The sequence below is a fragment of the Balaenoptera borealis genome (genome assembly GCF_965194805.1).
Source record: "Balaenoptera borealis genome assembly, chromosome: 1".
Lineage (NCBI taxonomy): Eukaryota > Metazoa > Chordata > Mammalia > Artiodactyla > Balaenopteridae > Balaenoptera > Balaenoptera borealis.
The window spans coordinates 21,917,534-21,938,425 of NC_138860.1; the positions used below are offsets into that span (position 1 = coordinate 21,917,534).

General features: G+C 43.4%; 2 long non-coding RNA genes across 3 annotated transcripts; one reads left to right on the forward strand and one right to left on the reverse strand.

Moving 5' to 3' along the window:
* The first annotated feature begins 6,203 nt into the window (after window positions 1-6,203).
* On the forward strand, window positions 6,204-14,588 carry LOC309627839. Of its 2 annotated transcripts, XR_014243986.1 has the most exons (3): window positions 6,204-11,705; window positions 12,024-12,154; window positions 14,380-14,588. It is a non-coding gene; the product is annotated as an uncharacterized lncRNA (long non-coding RNA). The 2 variants fall into 2 exon arrangements; XR_014243985.1 differs by having other exon boundaries at window positions 12,024-14,588.
* Window positions 14,576-20,606, reverse strand: LOC309627852. The gene is made up of 2 exons (XR_014243993.1): window positions 15,818-20,606; window positions 14,576-14,724 (listed from the first exon to the last, which is right to left on the reverse strand). It is a non-coding gene; the product is annotated as an uncharacterized lncRNA (long non-coding RNA).
* Window positions 20,607-20,892: the final 286 nt, after the last annotated feature.

A 20,892-nucleotide genomic window follows, 5' to 3' on the forward strand; every position in this document is an offset into this window, starting at 1 on the left:
TGATGGTAATTGCTTAAAGCCATGCCCCTTTCACTGCCTTGAAGGTGGTAAAGGGATAGAAGCCTTAGGTCCCTGTCATGGCACAGCAAGGGAGTCCTCCTGCAACCATCTGAAAATATGAGCTGCCAGGAACTACTCACCCCCCCCCCCGCTTCTTTATAATCATTTTGTAAATGTCTTCTTTTTTTAACTTTTTATTTTATATTGGAATACAGTTGATTAACAACATTGTGTTAGTTTCAGGTGTACAACAAAGTGATTCAGTTATACGTATACACGTATCTATTCTGTTTCAAGTTCTTTTCTCATTTAGGTTATTACAGGATACTGAGCAGAGTTCCCTGTGCTATACAGTAGGTCTTTGTTGGTTATCTATTTTAAATATAGCAGTGAGTACATGTCAATCCCATCCTCTTAAGCTCAGCTCAGAAACAGACCCATGTGTTAATCAAGGCTACAGATTGACTCTCCCCTACGTGGCATGGAAGATGGCCACCAACAGCCTTAGTCTTACGTGTTTCTTATTTGCAATCCAAGAAGAGAGACTTCTCTGCCTCCAATACGGAAAATTCTAGGAAAGACTTGGACTGGACCAACTTGGGACCCAAGCCTTTCCCTTGGACCTGTCTCTGTCTATTATAGCCTTATAGCATGCAGCATTATACTCCATCCAGTCTGCAAGTCAGGCCTCTTGCGGGCATTACAAAATGAGGTGAAGTGGGCAAGGGTGCTCTCAAGATGCTAAATAGAAGAGAGGATATTGGGTAGCCCTTGGCACTCAGGAAGCAAGCTTCATACACATGAGGTAGCCAGGAAGCAATGACAGAATGACGAGATTTAGGAAATTATATGCCACAAACAATAACTAGGATTTACTTAGCATTGCTTAAATGGCAATGAAATGTTTCCATCTTTCCCTGAACTCTCATACTCCCTGTCTATTTTATTAATGCAAAAACAGGCCCAAATTTCTACGTCTCATAGTGTGGGAGATTAGTGATCTTGAGGGTCCTCCTGTTTCAGAACAGGTATATCTTTCATAAAATACAACTTCTTTGCATTGCTGAGATTATGGAAATAAGGGAGACCTCCATGGGGACACACCACACACACACACACACACACACACACACACAAACACACATAGTCAGAGATCTGAGTAGTTAGTATTGGAAAGTTGCTCTGAGGACATACAGGCAGAGTTGCTCTGAGGACAATTCCAAATAACAGTATGTCAAGAGGGAGAAGCTGACCCTGAGATTCACAGTTTAGTCCAGGGACTATGGAAGGGGATGACACGGGTCCAGGTCAGCAGCGTTCCTGGTCCTGGCAGAAGAAACCACTCTGGAGACAAGCATCCTATTCTGTTTTCCACAGACCAAGAACAGCCAAATGTGAGCTCAGTAGATCATCACACAAGGACACAAATCATAATGAGTGATTATCAGCAGAAATAAAACAGATTAGGATGCATATGGATTTGAAATATTAGAATTCTCAGAATCAGAATAGAGAATAACCATATATAAAATGTTTAAAGAAAAAGATGGGATCATAAAGATGATCAAGCAGAAAGGAATAGCAAATATGATGAAGGAGATTTGAAAAAGACATAGAACTTTTTAAAATGACATATATAGTTTTAGCTATTAAAAAAATTCAGGGAGTGCGGTAATAGCATATTAAACATAATTGAGGAGTGAATTGGTGAACCTGAAGATAGATCTGTAGAAATTTTCTAGAAAGTAGCACAAAGAAACAAGATGTAAAGTGCAAGAGAGAAAAAAAGAGACAAGGAAGGTAGAGTAAGAAGTTCCAATATCATATCAGAGTCCAGGAGGAAGGAGTAGAAAAGACAGGTAAGAGGGCTAATTTAAAGGTAATTTTCTAAAACTGAGGTACATGAGTACAAGGACACAGTAATCATGGCAGTTACCCAACAAGACAAAGAAAAAGTAAATCCAAACATGGACATATTGAAGACAACATGCCAAGTACCAAAAACAAACTGAAGATCTTAAAAGAATTAAAAAAGAAAATGTACCACCTTCAAAGGAATGACAGCAATTTTCTCAACAGCAAAAACCAAAGCCAAGAGACAATGGAATAATATCTTCTAAATGCTGAGGGGAAATCACATCACAGTCATCCTAGAATTGTCCACCTAGCAAAAATACCTCCACTCATGAGAGTGAAATAAAAACAGTTTTAGAGAAACAGAAACCAAGTCTACTACCAGTAGACCTAAGCCAGAAGAACTTTAAAATATGCACTCCAGGAAGAAGGGAAATAATCTTGGAAGAAAAGTCTGAGTTGCAAAAAAGTAAAGAAGTAGGCAAATATTAATATTGTCCATAAAATAATATTAACATCTAATTTCCATAACTTATAGAAATAAAAATGTTTAAGAAGACAAAATGAAAATACTCAGGATAATAGTATAAAAGTTGAAAGAGGAAATTGTTGTGCAATTTGCTAGGAGGGTTGAGGTACTATTGTTAGTGTTTAGTAGTTTTGCATGGTATAATTTCAAAGGTAACCATCAGAGAACAGAAAGAGAGTACAGCATCACTTCCAAACGAGTAGGAGGAAAAATGGAATGAGAAAGCCAATAAAAATGGAAAGTTTTAATAGTCAAGAAGAGAAAAATAGGCAGAGGGAAAAATAAATAGGAAGCAGAAGGTAACAGCATAGTGGAAAGACAGACAAATATGGCATCACGTTAATGAAACAGGACTAAACTCACCACACAATGGACTGAGATAGTCACACTAGATATTTTAAAACATTCAGCCATGTGCTATTCACAGGGGACACATTCAAACATAAGGACAGGGAAAAGTTGGAAGTGAAAGATTTATGAAGCAAATATTAACCAAAAGAAAGATTTCTACTGTCAGAAAAGGTAGGCTTTAATACAGAAAAGCGTTATATAGATAGGGCCTCAATGCAATAACAAAATGTTTGATGCATCTGGAATTCTAAAAAGTCTTATGCTACATGTAATGTAAAATTGATAGAGTACATAGGGAAATTAAACTCATCATCAGAGTGGGCAATGTTCAAGGTACATCTTTTATTTATTGATAGGACAAAAAATTAGTAAAAATATAAAAATGCAATTATCATTTCATTTATCAAACATACATAGATTCCATATGACAATATTTACAAAGACTAACCATGGAATAGAAGAAAGGTTAAAATTTTCAAATATCCCTTATCATATGGACCAAGTTTTCCAACCACAGTGCAATTAATTTAGACCTCAAAAACATATGCTTAGAACTTTTAAATCTCACTTTTAAATACCTTTTGGATAAAAGACCACGAGAAATTTAAATATATTTAGAACTAAACAATAATGAAAATACAACATACCAAGGCTTCTGGAATGCAATAAAAAACATACTACGAGAGAAATGAGAGAAATGTAGAGACTTAAATGCTTATTCGTATAAGAGAGGCAAGACTGAAAATTAATGAGCTAAGTACCCAACTTAAGAAATTAGAAAAAGAACAACAGAATAAATTTAAAGAAAGATAACTTTAGGTGTCGAAATTAATGAAATAGAAAACAAAGATTTACAAAAACCTAAAGTTGGGTCTTAGAAAACGCGAATAAAATAGGCAAGCCTCTAGCAGAATTGTGCAAGAAAGAGAAATGCACAAATAACATTAAAAATAAAAAAGGATATAATGAGAGATCCATCAGAGACTAAGAAGATAAGAGAGTACTATAAAAAACTACATGTCAAAGAATGCATAAAGATGCATTAACTTAGAAGAAATGAGCACATTCTTTTAAAAATAACCAACTCAAATAGAAATAGCTCATAACCATCAAAACAAGTGAATCAATTGTTTAATTTTCCTACAAATAATCACCAGGCACAGATGATTTTACAAGTAAATTCTACCAAGTGTTCATGGAACATATCATTCTAATATTATGCAAATTCTTTGAAGAAAAAAGAAAAAGAATATTCCCTAATTCAGTCTATGAGTCCACTCTACCTTTGATGCTAAAACTGGAAAAATATAATAAAGAAAAATCATAGAGAAACTTCATTTAGGAACATAAAGACAGTAATCCTACACAAATATTAGCAAAATAAATCCTGCACTTTATGAAAAAAATAACACATCATGACTCAGCTGAGTTTATTCCAGGAATGTAAGGTTTAACTTCAGAAAATCTGTAATTATCTTTCACCCCATTAGCATTACAAGAACAAAACAATATGGTTATTTCAAAAGATAGAGAAAACACATTCGATGAAATTCAAAATATCTATTTATGATTTAAAAAATTAACTAGCTCAGAATCGAAAGGGATTTCCTTAATCTGATAAGGGAAGTCTAACCAAAACCTACACAAAATTATTTTTAATGGTGAAACAGTGAAGGCTTTTAAAATCAGGAAGGAAAAAGAAAAGAAAGAAAACATATAAGGTTTGGAAAGGGGAAAAAAACCTAAAATTTCTCATTATCCACAGATGATATGATTGTCTATATAGATTCTTTTATCTACAACCTTAAAAGTTTATATATGCATAATACAGCTTTGTGTAATAGTCAAGAACAAGAAACAATGCAAAGTCCATCAATAATAGAATGGATACATAAACTGAAGCGTAGTCACACAATGGAATTCTGTACGGCCAAGAGCATACCAATGATCAACAGCCATACTCAACAACGTGGGTGAATCTCACAAACTTAATGTTGAGTGAAAGAAGCCAGACACCAAAGAGCACACACTGCATGATTCCATTTACATAAAGTACAAATACAGAAGGACTAATCTCTGCTGTGGAAGTCAGGAGAGTGGTTCCCCTTGGGTGGGGGGCTAACGGCTGGAAGGGGTCCAGGAATGCAGTGTGCAGTAAGGAGGTAAAGCGTGGGATGTAGAGTCAAATGGTGTGGGGTTTATATGCCGGCTCTGCCACTCACCAGCTGACAGACTGTCCACGCGGGACGTAACCACTGTGAGACTCAGTTTCCCCCACTGGAAAATGGGCATAAGGATGGTCCCCACCTCACTGGATTGCTATGAGATGAACAAGATAATGTATGTGAAGTCTGTGGCTCAGGAAGTTCTGGAAAGTGACAGCTATGGTTGTTGTCAGTCTTGTTCTTCTTCCTGGACTCCTCCACTAGGAACCTAGTGATTCCTGGGGGTAAAACACAAAAAACAGAGTTTTCCCTTAGCAGATGGCTTTTGATTTCAAGACGTTTCCTTCAAAGACGCTTTGGGGACCCTCCAGACCCCAGATATGTCCTCTTCAGTCGACACAGGTGTTGCTTTGTCCTTAGAACTCCTGCTGAGGTCACAGGCACCAAATGTCAAATGGTAAATTCTGCAAGGGGAGGGGGTGAGATACTAAATCAACTGCTTATTTGACTGCACTTCTTACAAATCTCAGATCAGCAAAACACACCTCTCATTCTTACCTTTATGGTCAGAGCTGCTTGAGTCTAAGGGCATTTTGGTTTGGAGGCTGTGTTTGGAAAACCTTCTGGTACCGCTCTATCCGGGACTAGTCAGGCAGCCTCCCACCCCACCCTCGCCCGGGCATACACCGCCATTTATCATGAAAAGAATGCAGCACCTGCTTCCCCCGCTAAATTTCCTGCTTTTTGTAAAAGCTTCTAAAATAGATTTTGAATTGTACGGTTTCCATAAATGCTGTTTTTGCAAAGTGTTTCTTCAATAATTATTTGTGCTTAGTGTTTGAAAAATAACTTCGCTCAACGAGAAGGAAGATAATGTGTCTAGTGACTATAACATTAATGGGAGCACCCCTGAGCCAAGTTGAAGGAGATGGAGATGAGACACGTGGATAATCAACATTTGAGCTCCTGGAAGGGAGCCATAAACAAGTGGCAGACTTCCGTGGAGCTTCATCGATTCGTGTTCACTGAGCCTCATTCATTAGGGCAGTTGGGAAGCAGCAGGTGTACACACGTGTGCACATGTGTGTATTCCAAGGGGTGTAAGGACGAGAGATTGGTCCAAGCATCCTACCAATGTGACCTCTGCTTCATCCCAAGATGAGTCAGAGGCTTTCAAAGTATTGAAGAAAATAGGAAACGCTCCCCTAGTTCATGACGTAAAGCAGGAAGAAGCTTGAAGTGGGGCGGGCTGGGTTACGGGTGCTGCACAAAAGCCCAAAATAAAAACAGAGCCTTGGGAGGGCTTCCCTGGTGGCGCAGTGGTTGAGAGTCTGCCTGCCGGTGCAGGGGACGCGGGTTCGAGCCCTGGTCTGGGAGGATCCCACATGCCGCAGAGCGGCTGGGCCCGTGAGCCACAGTTGCTGAGCCTGCGCGTCTGGAGCCTGTGCTCCGCAACAAGAGAGGTCGCGATAGTGAGAGGCCCGCGCACTGCGATGAAGAGTGGTCCCCACTTGCCGCAGCTGGAGAAAGCCCTCGCACAGAGGCGAAGACCCAACACAGCCATAAATAAATAAATAAATATTAAAAAAACAAAAAAACAAAAAAAAAAACAGAGCCTTTTCAGCCCAGAAAGAAAGCCACCCTATCTGCTGCCCAGGCTGGAAAAGACACTGTCTAGAACATTTATTCTGCCATGCTTCAGTCTTTCAGGCAGAAAAAGTCCTGGCAGAAGTTGATTTTGCAAGTTGAACAGAGAAGACTCCTCTTTGGAGTGGAGGGGATCAAATGATACTAGATGTGAAAGCACTTTGGAAAGTTAAAGGGATTATACAAAGGTAAGAGATCATTGTTATTAGTGGTGTGTTTGCTGAGAAGATGCCAGAATATTTCTTCTCCATAGATGATCACGACACCACAAGGGCCAGTCGTGTCACAGTGAGGATGGTGTCAAGTCAGGTGCCAGGAGGTGGGCCGTCAAGTGCAGCCCTACCGCTGATGAACCGCTAACTAAAAGCAAGCCCTTCGCCTCTCTGGCCTTGAGTTTCTATATCTGTAAATGGGGCATAATAATAACACCCTGCTCAGCGGGGTGTGGGAGGCCACATAGGTAAACATGCCCAGCATGTGAAAGCCCTCAAAAAACCAGCTATTGTTTATTGAGCTCTTATTCTGGGCCAGGCACCACGCTGAGTGCTTTTTGTCTAGTCTCCCATTAATCTTTACAAGAAACCCATGCGGTAAGAATGGTTATTCTCCATGTATGATGGAGACACGGAGGCTCCTTGTGGATGGAGGCCCTGAAAGGTCCTACTGGGTGCCCGAAACCCATAAGTGACAAGATCAAAACCCAAACACAAAACCCTGTGGTTCCAGCCCCAAGCTCTGTTCACTCTCTTCCATTTTTCCCCAATAAATGTTACTTGAATCTCAACTAGGTTGTCCATCTTTTGAAGGCAGGTCCTGTTTGTACTTCCTGAACTCTCATCCCAGAGCATCTGTTCTGGTATTGACTGCCATTAAATATTTACTGAAATTGAAATGTAATAGCTCTGTGGGAAGGTCCCTGCTGGCCCGGTCAGGCTCTGACAGCTGTTCTGTGACTCCACGTGACTCCCTGATCCAGGAGGAATGACCTCTGCACAGGGGAGCTCAGAAACCATCATACACACAGCTTCCAAGGGCGGGTGATCAGACAACTGTGCCCGTCACCACCCTGAAAAGAGGGACCCAGATCAGGTAGCCTCTGGTGGCCAGGCAGGTGTCTGAGGCCCTGGGGGCCTCCTCCAGCCCAGCTGTAGGAGTGCAGGTTGGCTTATCTCAAAGCTTCCCAAAAATCACTTCAGAAGTAACATTCGAGCTGTTCCTCATTGTAAATCTTCGAAAAGATTTCTTCGAAAGCCTGACGTAAAGATTGTATTGTAGGAAACACTGCATCACCATCAACTTCCAAGTGAAAACTGCTAAAGTGTACACAGTGGACAATGCACCCAGCATTTCAAATTAAGGCTTTCTAACGTAGCATTTCTTCACTCTCACAGACAGATGCACAAGGCCTGATTTGATATGATACCCAAATATAACCAAAGTGTAATTTAGGAAACTAAATTAAACTAGACCAAAGTGTAATTTATTTTTGAGTCGATGATAATACCACTGTAAATTTTCTTTAGGATAACTCCTTCTCGTGCCAGAGATAATAATGTTCCGGTCTTCAATTAAACGAAAGATTGAGTATTTCCTAGGGAGCTACTTGGTAGATGTGGCGAAGCCGCTTCCCTCGTGCTGCCACGTCTCCTCATTTTCCGTCTTTCTTGGGTGCTCTCCTTTCGTGCATTCGTCCCTCTTTGCGAGTGCCTCGTTCAGAGTTAGTCCCCTCGGGTGTACATAAGTCTGGAGGAGGAGGACCGGTCCTCTGCCATTCAGAACCCAGGGGAGCACCCAGGAATGAGCAGGCGACAACCAAACTGTGCTGACGAGCATGGGCGGCTGGCAGGTGGGGCAGCGCACCAGTTTGGCACTATGTTCTGCATCCAAGCAAGCCCTGCCCCTAGTGCAACGAGTCTCATTTTTCAGGGACTGTTTGCCAGGCTGCAGGTGCTGTGTGAATTGGAACTCCAGTGTCCCATGGCCTCTCCAGCCTCTGACATTGAACTGGCTTTTGTCTTGACCTGCTCATATAAGATCTTGGACTCCCACAAAGTCGCCTCTGGAAGTACCCAGAGTAGGTGCCCCTCCCCACCGTCATGCCTGTGGGCCATGTTCTGCCTCTGTCCCGCTCCCGTCCTCCTGAAAGCCTGCGTCAGAGTCACTGGCACTACCCACGTGAGACCCCAGTGTCCGCATCTTCCTGCACAGCCACTGCTGCCAGGTTGTATGGTCCTACAGCACAGGGTGCCGTGTGCCCAGGATATTAAACTCCCCTGTCCCCCACTGTGAGCCCTGCTTTGTCCTAGGGACACACATGCCTGCCGCTCACATTCTTAGATTCATGGTGTCTCACACAAGACAGTTCCTTCAATCCCTGCCTGCTGCGCTCCACACCCTGCCCCTTATCAGAGGCCAGCACGAATCCCCCACCACACGCAGAGCCCCAGTGCAGTTCAGTTCTTATGTACTGACTCCTTCTGCCGGCCCCCAGCTCACCAGACCGGCCTGGACACGTTTGCTGTCAGTGAGGGCTCAAGGAAGGACACCCACTGTGGGAATACATCGGGGTTTTTTAGTTAACATGCTGTTTTGTTTTTAAAAACTGAGATAAATAGATAGATGGATAGATAGATAGATAGATACGTGAGAAAGTTCTTCCTTACAGTAGAAAACCAACAAATAAATGTAAAAGGAATAATGGATTTAGAAAACCAGCACCTGGCAACCATCAACATAATGATAGATTCAGGCCAGAATCATCAATGGATGCTAAAATTAGTGGGTGAAATTTAGAGGAGTATATAGACCAACTCAAAGTATCTCCCCCCAAGATTCTTATTAATTACAAAGTAACCTTACAGAAGGGAAAATTAAGTCACTTTACTGTGGAGAAATCTGGCCCATCCCCCCTTAACCAAATGATCAAAGCTAACATCACTGGTGATGAAACAAAGAGAGAGCAGCACGTGCCTCCTGATACGGTGCCCTGAGAAAAACCCAGCACCACAGCTTTGGTGTTACTGCCCAGAGCATATGACCTGAATGCAATCACAAAGAAACATCAGACAAGCCCGAAGGAAGGGTCGTTCTACAACGTAAGTCGCCTGCGCTATGAAAAAATGTCAATATCATGAATGCAAAGAGATACTCAATAACTGTTCAAAATTAAAGCAGACTAAAGTGATGCAACAACTGAATAATATAGTCCTGGGTTTTCTTTTGCTATAAAGGACTTTATAGGAAAATTGATGACAACTGAATAAAGTCTGCAGGTTAGGGAATAGTATTGTATCAGTCTCACCCTGTATCAGTATATGTGGTGAGAGAGAAAATGATAAAACCAATATAGTAGAATGTTAACATTTGGGGTACAGGCAGACTTTGTGTATTGGGCTTTATTGTACTTCACAGATACTGTGTTTTTTACACATTGAAGGTTTGTGGCAACCTCGTGTCAAGCACGTCTATCGGAGCCATTTTTCCAACAGCATTTGCTCACTTCGTGTCTCTGTGTCACGTTATGGTAATTCTCGCAGTATTTCAAACTTTTTCATCATTATTATATTCGTTACGGTGATTGTGATCAGTGATCTTTAATGTTACTATTGCGAGAAGATTATGAAGGCTCAGGTGATGGTTAGCATTCTTAACAATAAAGTATTTTTTAACTAAGTTATATATGCTCTCTTAGTCATGCTATTGCACACTTAATAGACTATAGTGTAAACATAACTTTGATGTGCACTAGGAAACCACAAAACTTAGAGTGTCTCACTTTCTTTGATACTCTTTTTTCTGGAACCAAACCTGCAATATTTTTGAGGTCTGCTTTATTTGAGTGAAATTCTTTGTCCTAACCTTGTAACTGCTCTGTAAATTGAAGTTAGGCCAACATTTATTTTTTTTTAATCTGAGTTTTTCTTTGAGATCTCTGAAGGTATGTTTGTATGTTGCCAAACCAGGGTCGTGGGAGAAATAGTTGCTGTTTTCCCAGCAATAGCTAAATCCAGTCTTCTCCTTGGCTTTAAGGGCACAGCTGGCTTTCCAGGTCTTTGCAAACAGAGAATCATCACTGTTACCTGAATTTAAACCAGTTCTAAACCTTTTCATGGCTGTTTCAAAATAGCTTAGAAAAAATTGGTGGGGAAATGGGATGGGCGTGGGGTGAGGAGGGCTGCATTTCTAAAAGGACGCATACCCTGTACACCCTGAGCCCCCTGTAGGGTTGTCTGCTCGGCTTCTGAGAGGGAAAAGCTGCAAGGTCAAGGCAAGACCCTCCTTCCCCTTCATGCCAGGGGCCAAGAGCTCCATGTCCACAGATTCCTGCAAGCCTGCTCATGACTCAGGTCTCAGAGCTGATTTCTTACAGTCCTAAAAATAATTCGAAACTAGCCCAAAGCTACTCACACATCAGACAACCTGAGGGCACTCTTGCTGGCATCAGGAAACTCAGAGACCTAATTAAACTCTTCTTCCCCTCCCCTCCCTGGGAGCACAGACTAGGGGAGAGCAAATCATAATGGTCAGATCCACGTGGGTGTCTCCTGAGGGGAGGGGGTGACCTCAAATCCCAGCAGAAAAGCAAAGAAGGTGGGAAGACTGTGGGATCCTGGGCTGCCTAAGGCTGGTTTCCAAGAAAGATGTGTCCCTGCTGCTTCTCTCTTTTGTTCAGGGGCCCGCCAGCCCTCTGACAACCGCCCATATGTCCAGCTGGGGCAGTCCCACTAGGAGAAAAGAGACCTAGATATCTGTGCTAGAGACGGGCTTCAGAGCAGTATGTGGGCCGTGGCAACTGGAAAAGACTATTTTCAGTTGAATCTGCAGCAATCTACCATTCCCCTCCTATGTGGGAGGGACTGATATAAACCAGGGATTGGGCAGTTCTCCCAAGCTTAGTTAGGATGTGACCTCAGGGTTGGGCAGGAGGAAGTTATAGGACTAGAGTCCCCACCTCAACCCCTCCTCCCCACTGTCACGTACCCTGAGTGAACAGGAAGTGTTTATACACCTGGCAGGTATGCAAGAACACTTCTTAGTTTTGAATCAAATAAATAACATCGAGGCGACATTCAGTGTTCATTGTGTACCTGCCTCATTCCAGGCACGATGCTAATCGCTCCAGGAGATGATCTCTTTTCGTCCTCCCAACCGTCTATGTGGTAGGTATTATTAGTCCCATTTGAGAGTTGAGGAAACTGAAGCTGAGAGAGGCAATTTCCCAAGTCACCTTTGAGAAAGTGGAAGAGCAGTTAAGTTTGCAATCAAACAGGGAAGCCAAACAACCACATGAAATATTAAACAGCAGTAAAAGAGCTCTTTGGAGAAGGGTTTCACCATAGACTTTGTCCATGAAGCCATTTTCAAGGCTTCAGTCATCTCCATGCAAAGCCCCCTAAACCTGTAGCTCCAGGTCCGGCCTCTCTCCTGGGCTACAAAAATTCCCTAAATGCTTGCTGCCTGCTTGCTGTCTCCTCCAGGTTGCCCTCTCTGGAGCTCACACTCAGCCTGGCCAAAACTAAGCTCACCATCACTTCTACGTTCATCCCAGACTAACTCCTCATCCGATCTGTCTATTTCTGGGCAGTGACACCATCTCCTAAAGACAAAGGTTTGAAATCTTGAGCTTTCCATCACTGTTCCATTATATGCTGTCTGAAATACTTTTTTCTCATTTTCCTTCCTCTCCTATACCTGCAGCTCTTCTTTCACCTATCCTCCCTCACCCATCTAAGGAAATCTGGGCTCTCTTTTAGCAGAAAAATATGACAGAACTCCTTCCTCATCTATCCACCAGTGCCTAAGAATGATTTTTTGAAAGTTGATCAGTCAGAAAAAGGAATGTCAAATCCTGGACGCTCACTTTACCTAGATCCAATTTTAATGATTCACATACATACCTTTATTATCTAACAAAATGGGACGAGGATACTCAGCGTGAAGAAAAAAACAGTTCTTTAGACTCTACCAAGACTTGTGCCAGGTGCTTTCACATACATTATCTAACTTAATTCTTATAACAACTCTGCAAGGTAGATACGATAAAACTCACTTTATAGACAAGTTCAAAATCAAGCTCAAAGGGTGGGAGGGAGGGAGACACAAGAGGGAAGAGATATGGGGATATATGTATATGTATAGCTGATTCACTTTGTTATAAAGCAGAAACTAACACACCATTGTAAAGCAATTATACTCCAATAAAGATGTTAAAAATTAATTAATTAATTAATTAAAAAAATAACAAGCTCAAAGAAGCTGAATAACATGCTCAAATCATACACCTAGTGAGTCTAGAAGCCTTTCTCTTCTCTTTTGCAATCTCTCCCTAAGTGATCTCACCCAGATTTAAAATATCATCCATAAGCTGATAATTTCCAGCTTCATGTCTACAACTCTGTGTTCTGGACCTCTTACATCCTCCCTTAAATGGCTAATCCACCTAGATAAATTAACATGTCCAAAACCCAAGTCTTGGATTTTCCCCTCCCCCACTAAAATAGTTTCTCCAAGGCTACTGAAACTTCTGCCTCATCCCTACCACTCTCTCCCTTGCCCTCCATGCTCCAGTAACACAGGCTGATTTGGTATGACTTAAACATGTTAATCTTATTCTTGCTACAAAGAGTATGTATTTACAAGGAATATCCTTCCCCCAAATCTTCCTTCTAGCTTTTTCCTTCACAACTCAGATCTCTCACCTCCTCAGAGAGTTTCCCTAATCGTCTAGCTCAAGTAGCCTGTTGGTCCCACCACCCTCTATCCCATCATTCTATTTTCGCCTTAGTACATATCAGTACATATGTGAAATTAATTTTAAAAAATATGTTAGTTGGTTCTCTCCCCAGACCAGATAGTAAGCTCCATGAAGACAGACATTTTATTTCTTATATCCCAGTTCCTAGTATAATACCTGACACAAAATGGGTGCTCAATAAATATATGTTGAACCAAAGAATGAAAGAGTTTCAGAATAAGAATTGAACACAGGCTTGTGTAAATGCAAACCTCATGCTGGATGAAGGTTGAGTGATGGTTACTTGTCTTGGAAATCACAAGATGAGGCAAGTTCCTAGGTGTGCATCAATTTCATTAAACCCTTTGTAGCCAGTTTGATCCCAAATAAGCTAAGGTCAGTGGTGGGTAAGAAGCAGGGGCCTGGGGGCTGCCATGGTGTTCCATAGTCAGTGCCCCCTTGAATGACCCATGCTTCCATCTCCATGCCAGGATGGCTATTGTGACATGGATTCAAACCTCTAATTTCACCCTGAGGTAGACACTACTAGCTGCCTTCCCAATAGGCATTTCCATCTTCCTAATGCCAAGAGTAATTCATGCATCTACCATTAGCTTGCCATGAGCTTTGGGGAAAGCTGGATACATCCTTAATCCCAAGGGTCTATATGAGTCTAAGCCAGTCATGGTGGTCCCATTCCCATTGCCTGTGACCGGTTTAGGCATGAACATGGTATGCGGTCCTGGCTAAGGACACATGAGGGGAAATCTGTGTGGGGCTTCTATGAAAGATTCCTTCACTTGCCCAAGAGAGACACAAGGAAAGATAGTTTCTTTTCTTCCACAAGAGTAATTGTGTTATTGTGTCTGGGTGTGGCACAGTGGAACTAAGGCAGTCATCATGAGCTCACAACAAAGCTCATGTGTTGAAAAGGGCAGAATAGAAGTATGGACAGAAACTGGGACCTTGATGCTAGATGAGCCACTGAATTAACCAACCCCTGCAGCACCCTACCTCGAGATCTCTTTTTATGGGAGATGATAAGGACAATGGTCTTTACTGTCCAAACCATTCTGAGTTGAGGTTTCTGTTTCTTTCAGCCAAAAGCAGGCTCAAGGAGCCATGCCCTGATGAGGCTTTGTCAATCTACTTCTTGGCTCTGTTTCAGGCCTACATCAGTCAAAGTCAAATTGTGGCTGCCTTTAGCAACAATTGGTCACATCTGGTCCTCGGTCCTGAACTAGCCTCACTATGTGGAATCCTTCCAGATCGAGAAGAGCCACATGAAATAAATAATATTTTTGACATATTTATTGCACTTTGCATTTTATAGAGGTTTCAGTGTTTCCTTCTAAATACTTAAGCATCTAGTATGTGCCAAGCATGGCACAAGCAGCATGATATAGCTGTGAAGGCAACAGACAAGATCTGTGTCCTCATGAAGCCTACAAGGAAACAAGTACAATAATTTCAGATTGTGGTGAGTGACGTGCAGGAAATAAGTAAGGCAATGAAACAGAGAGTAACCAACCAACTGCAGTAGGAAGACTTCTTAAGACCTGATGGTCAGGGAAGGCCTCTTTGAAGAGGTGACCTTTTCTCAGTTGTAACTTGCATCTATTTTTTCTATTATTGAAAAATGTGCATAATATAAAATTTACCATTTTAACCATTTTTAGTGTATAGTTCAGTAGCATTAAGTACATTCACATTGCTATTCAACTATCATTACGTTCCATCTCCAGAATTTTTCGTCATCCCAAACCTAAATTCCATATCCATTGAACACTAACTCCCCATTCCTCTCTGCCCCCAGCTCCAATGACCACCATTATGCTTTCTGCCTATGAATTTGACTACTCTTGGTACCTCATAGAATTAAAATCATACAATATTTGTCATTTGTGGCTGGCTTATTTCACTTAGCATATGTCCTCAAGCTTCATCCATGTTGAAGCATGCATCAGAATTTCCCTCCTTTTTAAGGCCAAATGATATTTCATTGTATGGATACACCATTTTGTTGATCCATTCATCCATTGATGAACGCTTCAGTTCAAGAAGGTGACGTTTGAAATGAGAGCTAAAGAATGAAAAGAACCAGCCATCCAAACCCAAAGAACATACAATGCTGAGAGTGGACTATAGTGTAAACTATGGACTTTCAGTGGTTATGATGTGTTCTCATAGGTTCATCGTTGTAACAAATGTACCACTCTGGTGGGCGATGTTGATAATGGGGAAGACTGTACATGTGTGGGCACAGGGGGTATATGGGCAATCTTTGTACCACTCCCTCAATTTTGCTATGAACCTAAAACTGCTCTAAAAATATAAAGTCTTAACATAAAAAAAAAAAGAGCCAGTCACAGGAATTGCCAAGGGACTGGTTTCTCGGCAGATGGGGCAGCAAAGATGAAGGCTGGGAAACTTCTAATCTTTCCTGAAGACTCAACTCCAATGCCAGCCCCTCTGCAGTTTTCTCTCACATCCCTGAGCAGCTGGTCACTCCCTGTCTGTGCTTCCAAGGACTTTTACCTGTATTTATCCCATCGCACCGTTGTCTCTCCTACCAGGCTGTGGTTCCATCACCCTTCCGAACACACATTTTTTTTCCCAAGAGCTGCAAACAACTGCAAAACGGTGAATTTGAGCTGCCAACAAACTGTGAAAATGATGGATTTGAGTTTCTCTTTACTTTCAGCCCCATAAGGCGGAGGAGATAAGGAACACGATGAAACAGCAAATGCAGGCCGAGGAGGAAAAGAAGCAAAGGACCTGCGTCCTCTCCGAGCTAAGCCTTGAATTTAGAGCCGCAGCTTCCTGGAGCTGGGAGGGATATTGCAGATCCTGTAATACAAGGTGTTTGCTTTGTTGTGGGGTGAAATGTTTTGTGCAAGCTTCCTGGATGGACACGGAGAGGCTGGGAGAACAGCAGGCTCTTAGCAGTCCTGAGAGGTGGTTAAAGCAAGTTTTCAGTGCCCCTCTGTATCCTCCCGGTGTCCCATCGGCTGGAGGACCTCACATTACTCCACGGTTGGTGGCCTTCTGGGGCAAAGAGGTCCTTGCAGGGGCCCCCTCAGCTCATACCTGCAAGGGCTGCAAACAGCCCTGGGTGACTTGCTGTGAATCTTTGCTAACAGGAAGGAAAACGGCGGTTACTCCCATTGCCCCAAAGATCCTGGGTCCCAGAGAGAGAGAGAGAGAGACTTGGTCTTACTCCAGAGGATGCCATCCCATCAGCTGGGAGAGGGTCGCTGGTGGTGCGGAGGCCCCAGGTGCACTCTAGCGGTTGGTGGGTGGGCAGACCATCCTGAAACTGGCTGTTCAGAGGTGGCCCCTGTGCTTTGCTCGTCCACATGGCCTTGAACTTGTCAGAGCTGCCACTGCGCTTTGCGTGAACTTGCCCTCTACAGCCCAAGCCATCCTTCTCTGACTCTCTGTCACAAAGCTGATTAACACTCTCTCTCGGAATAATTCCCAGGCCCCTCAATCCCTTTCAAAATCTATTTTCTCCCTTTACATGGAGCACAATTTTGTGGGGACAGAGGATATCGAATAATGCCAATGCTGAATTCTCAGAAAATGGCCAGACGTTAGATCAGTATGTATGCATCCCTCACATAGAAATAGGAAGATGTTCGTCTTTTGTTTATTGACTAGGCAATCAAAAAATTACTCAGAGTCTATTGTGTGCTCAGAACTAGGCATTTTGGAAGAGACGGCACAGCCTGACATGGTCCTGGCCATTCACAGAATTATCAACCTGCTGAGAATGACTAGCACACGTGAGAAAATGAGAGAGAAACTGAATGCTATTGTGTGTGGCCCTAACCATTTGTGCGTAATTACAGGCTGCCATCCATCCCTGGGAAACACACCCTTTCTACAGGATGGGTCTCCCTCGGAGTATTTTTGAAGGTGAACGAGGCACTGTTCTTCCGGATGTGGCATTCCTGCCAAACTCTCTAGTATATTCATCATCTGAATAAATCTGATCAACAAATGATACTCTTTACTCCTTGGAGCAAACACCAAGTACAGATGCTGCATGTGGACCCTGACGACGGAGGGTCATCTCAGTGACAGCTCATTATCACATGACCTGGAAAGCCAAGGTTGCCCATGTCCCTGCCCCTCACCAGGTGGGGCCACGTCCCCTTTGCCTGCAGGGATTCCAAGGGTGGCGGCTCTGTGTCTGCGGCTATGGCCACACCAGGCACGACCGCCGATTGTTCCCCTGGGGCTGACCTCATACACCTCACACTTTTGTCCTCTGGGCTGCTGGGAATGTCCTTTGGGGTTTTCCCATCTGAGCTGCCATCTCTCTGCAGGGGCCCCTGCCCTTCCCCTCTTCCTCTCTTCCTGGGGGAATCACAAGGTTTAGGGAAAAGGTAGAAGCAACTCCTCTCTAAAGAATTCCGCATTTGGCTATTTGTTCCCCCTGTGATGGGGCTCAATCACAGCCACCACCTCTGTCCAGAGTTACAAGTGCAAAGGAACCCAGAGAAGGGAGAAGTCAGTGTGGAAGGAAAAGGGCTGGGAAGGCTGCCTGGACGAGGCACCTGATTGTGTCTTTGACATGTTGGCATGATTAGAAAGAGAGGGGGAGGGGAGACCCCAACAGGGTGAAGAACTGGGGCAGATCTGAGCAGGCTGGGGGTGGGGGGCAAGCTGAGGGTGACACCAGGGGGCAGAAGGGCATGGAGGAGCCTGGTGAGTCCAGGACAGAGGGCCAGGGGAGGAGGTGAATAAGGTCCACTCCCCAGCCAAGAGTGAGCACTTACTATGGGCAGGTACTGTGCTAGGTCCTGGGGACAGAGCAAGGGACAAACAGGAAAATCTTACTGCCACCACATGGGAATGTGACGGAGCTTATATCCTAGTGGGCAGAAGCATTCTAGGAGTAAAATAATAAGTAAATTGTATAGTATTTAGAACCCGATAAAGTGCTATGAAGGAGAATAAAGCAGGGAGAGTGAAAGGGAGAGCTGGAGAGGCTGAGGAGTATCAAAATGTAAATGTGATGGTTAGAGAAGGCCAGGCAGAGATAAGTGACATTTGAGCAAAACTATGAAGGAGTTGATGGAGTGAGCCATGTGAGGAGCTGAAGGAAGAGTAACCCAGGCAGATGGACCAGCAAGTGCAAAGGCCCAGGGGTAGGAGCTAAATCCACATATCCACAGAATAGCAAAGGGACCAACACGGCTAGCGTGAAATGAGCAAAGAGAGAATAGGAGATCAGGTTATATAAGTCATGGGCAGGTGGATTGTGTAGGGCCTTGTAGACCCCTGGATGGGCTTTCTTTGCCTTTTTATTGTCCTCTGAGTGACATAAGGAGAGATTTAGCAGCTCTCTCTGATGGCTTGGTTGGCAAGAGTGGGGGGAAGCAAGGAGGCCAATTAGGAAAGAATGCAACAACCAAGGCAAGCGGTCATGATGGCGAGGACCAGTGTGGTGGCCGTGAAGGTGAGAAATGGTGGAGGCTGGGTGGTGGTTTTTTTTTTTTGGCCACATCGTGGCATACAGGACCGAACCCATGCCCCCTGCAGTGGAAGCATGGGGTCCTAACCTCTGGACCGCCAGGGAATTCCCCTGGGTGTGTTTTTAAAGTGGTCTCAACAAGCTGGCTGTAGCCGATGATATAGCCTGGGGTGTAAGAGAAAGAAAGCATCCAGGAAGACGCCAAGGTTTTCCACCTGAGTAATTGGAAAGAAGGAGATTCAATTAATGGTGATAGTTACTTGGTTGGGGAGGGGAAAGGACCTGGTGGGAGGGGTGGAGTTTCAACTATAGAGACTCTGATTTTGCCTTTCAGGCAACAGGAAGGATTTTAGTCTTTGTGATGAAATGAACGTTCCAGAAAGGCAAATCTGGCAGTAATATTTAAGAGGGGCTAGAGCAGAGAAAGACCTAAGATTAGGGACTCTGCTTTAATCTAGACATGAAGTGATATTTATGGGAATGAAAGTAGAAAATCTATGTAGAATGCAAATGTGCAATGGAGTCTTTTTTCGAGACCCACTAAAAACAGGCTGAACCTTCCCATGTCCCACAGTAGGTCCTATGCCCTCCCTGACGTTTCTGTGATTTCAAAGCCTGACGTTTGTACAGCCATTTCTCATGCTGTCCTTTGAGCACTGATCTCGCTCTGTCTCACTTCTTGGAGCTGGTAGCTTCTCTCTGACTTGGGAGGGGGGACATCCCCTTTTCTTGATTTTTCTCCCAAACTACTCACACAGGAAAGCAGGGGGTAGTCAGCTTTACTGAAGATTTGTAGGGTCATGATGGTGGCATGGGGTGTTGGGAGGTGACATTGCTCTCCTGCCCCCAGGAAGCCTAAGGACACCTTGTTCTTAAAAAGCTGCTCCACTGCGTCTGTCTTAACAAGTGTTCTCACTGGTGTGAGTGACAGACCCCAAATGACAGCAGCTCGGACTCAAGATAGAGGCTCATTTCTCTCTCACGTGACAATGCCGAGGTCAGGAATCTGCTGTGCCCCCGGGGCTGGTGTGGCCTCCCGTGGTGTCAGGGCCCAGGATCCTCCTGTCTTCTCGCTCTGCCGTGTGTGGCCTCCATTCCCAAAGCCTTCTGACGGGGACAGCTGGCCTCTGGAAAGAGGAAGGTAAGAGCCCCACTCCTCCCTGGGAGGGAAGTTCCCCCAGGCTGCCTGGACCTCTTTCTCTTACAAACCACTGGGCAGAAGGAGGGCGACAGGTCGTATCTGGTTGCAAAGGGGGTGGGATTTACAGGTGGGATTTATTCTGGGAAGTCATGTGCCCACTGAACATTTAGGGATTTTTTTTTTTTTTTTTTTTTTTTAACTAGAAGAATAGAGGAAACTGGAGGCTGTTGACAAGCCTCCCTCCTCGGAGCCGTCTCGCTTCCCGGGACTCCCTTCCCCAGCCCAACCAGTCCACACTGACAGCCTTGCTTTCCAGCCAGACACACCCTTTAACTTGAATTCCTAAAACGACACTGTTTTCTCCTGAGAAGGACTTTGTGCCAGCCTCTTCAGTTAATGCTTTTTCTCCCAACCCACAAAAGAATAGGCATTTGAAGAAAACAGCGACAGAACTTGGGATGAAGAAGAGAGAAAATTTAGGTCCCTGCCTTTGGAAACAGGAAAAATAGGAGTCACCCTATTGGAAATAAGGTCATGGGGAAGGAAGAGTGTAAATAAAAATAAAAAAACAAACTTACGGTTACCAAAGGGGAAGGGGGAGGGGGATAAATTAGGAGTATGGGGTTAACAGATACACACTACTGTATATAAAATAGATAAACAACAAGGACCTACTGTATAGTACAGGGAACTACATTCAATATCTTATAATAATCTATAATGAGAAAGAATATGAAAAAGGATATATATATATATATATATATAACTGAATCACTTTGCTGTACACCAGAAACTAACACAACATTGTAAATCAACTGTACTTCAAAAATATATTTATATATATAGGTGGGGAGGTGGAGTGGGGATGGGAAGAGAGCGCATTTCTAGAGGAAATGGTTATACAAGGTTTGGACATGATAAATTAGAGGTAAGGGTGGCATCAAGGTAAAAATGTATTCCACGTTCTTGAAAATGTAGAAGAAAATA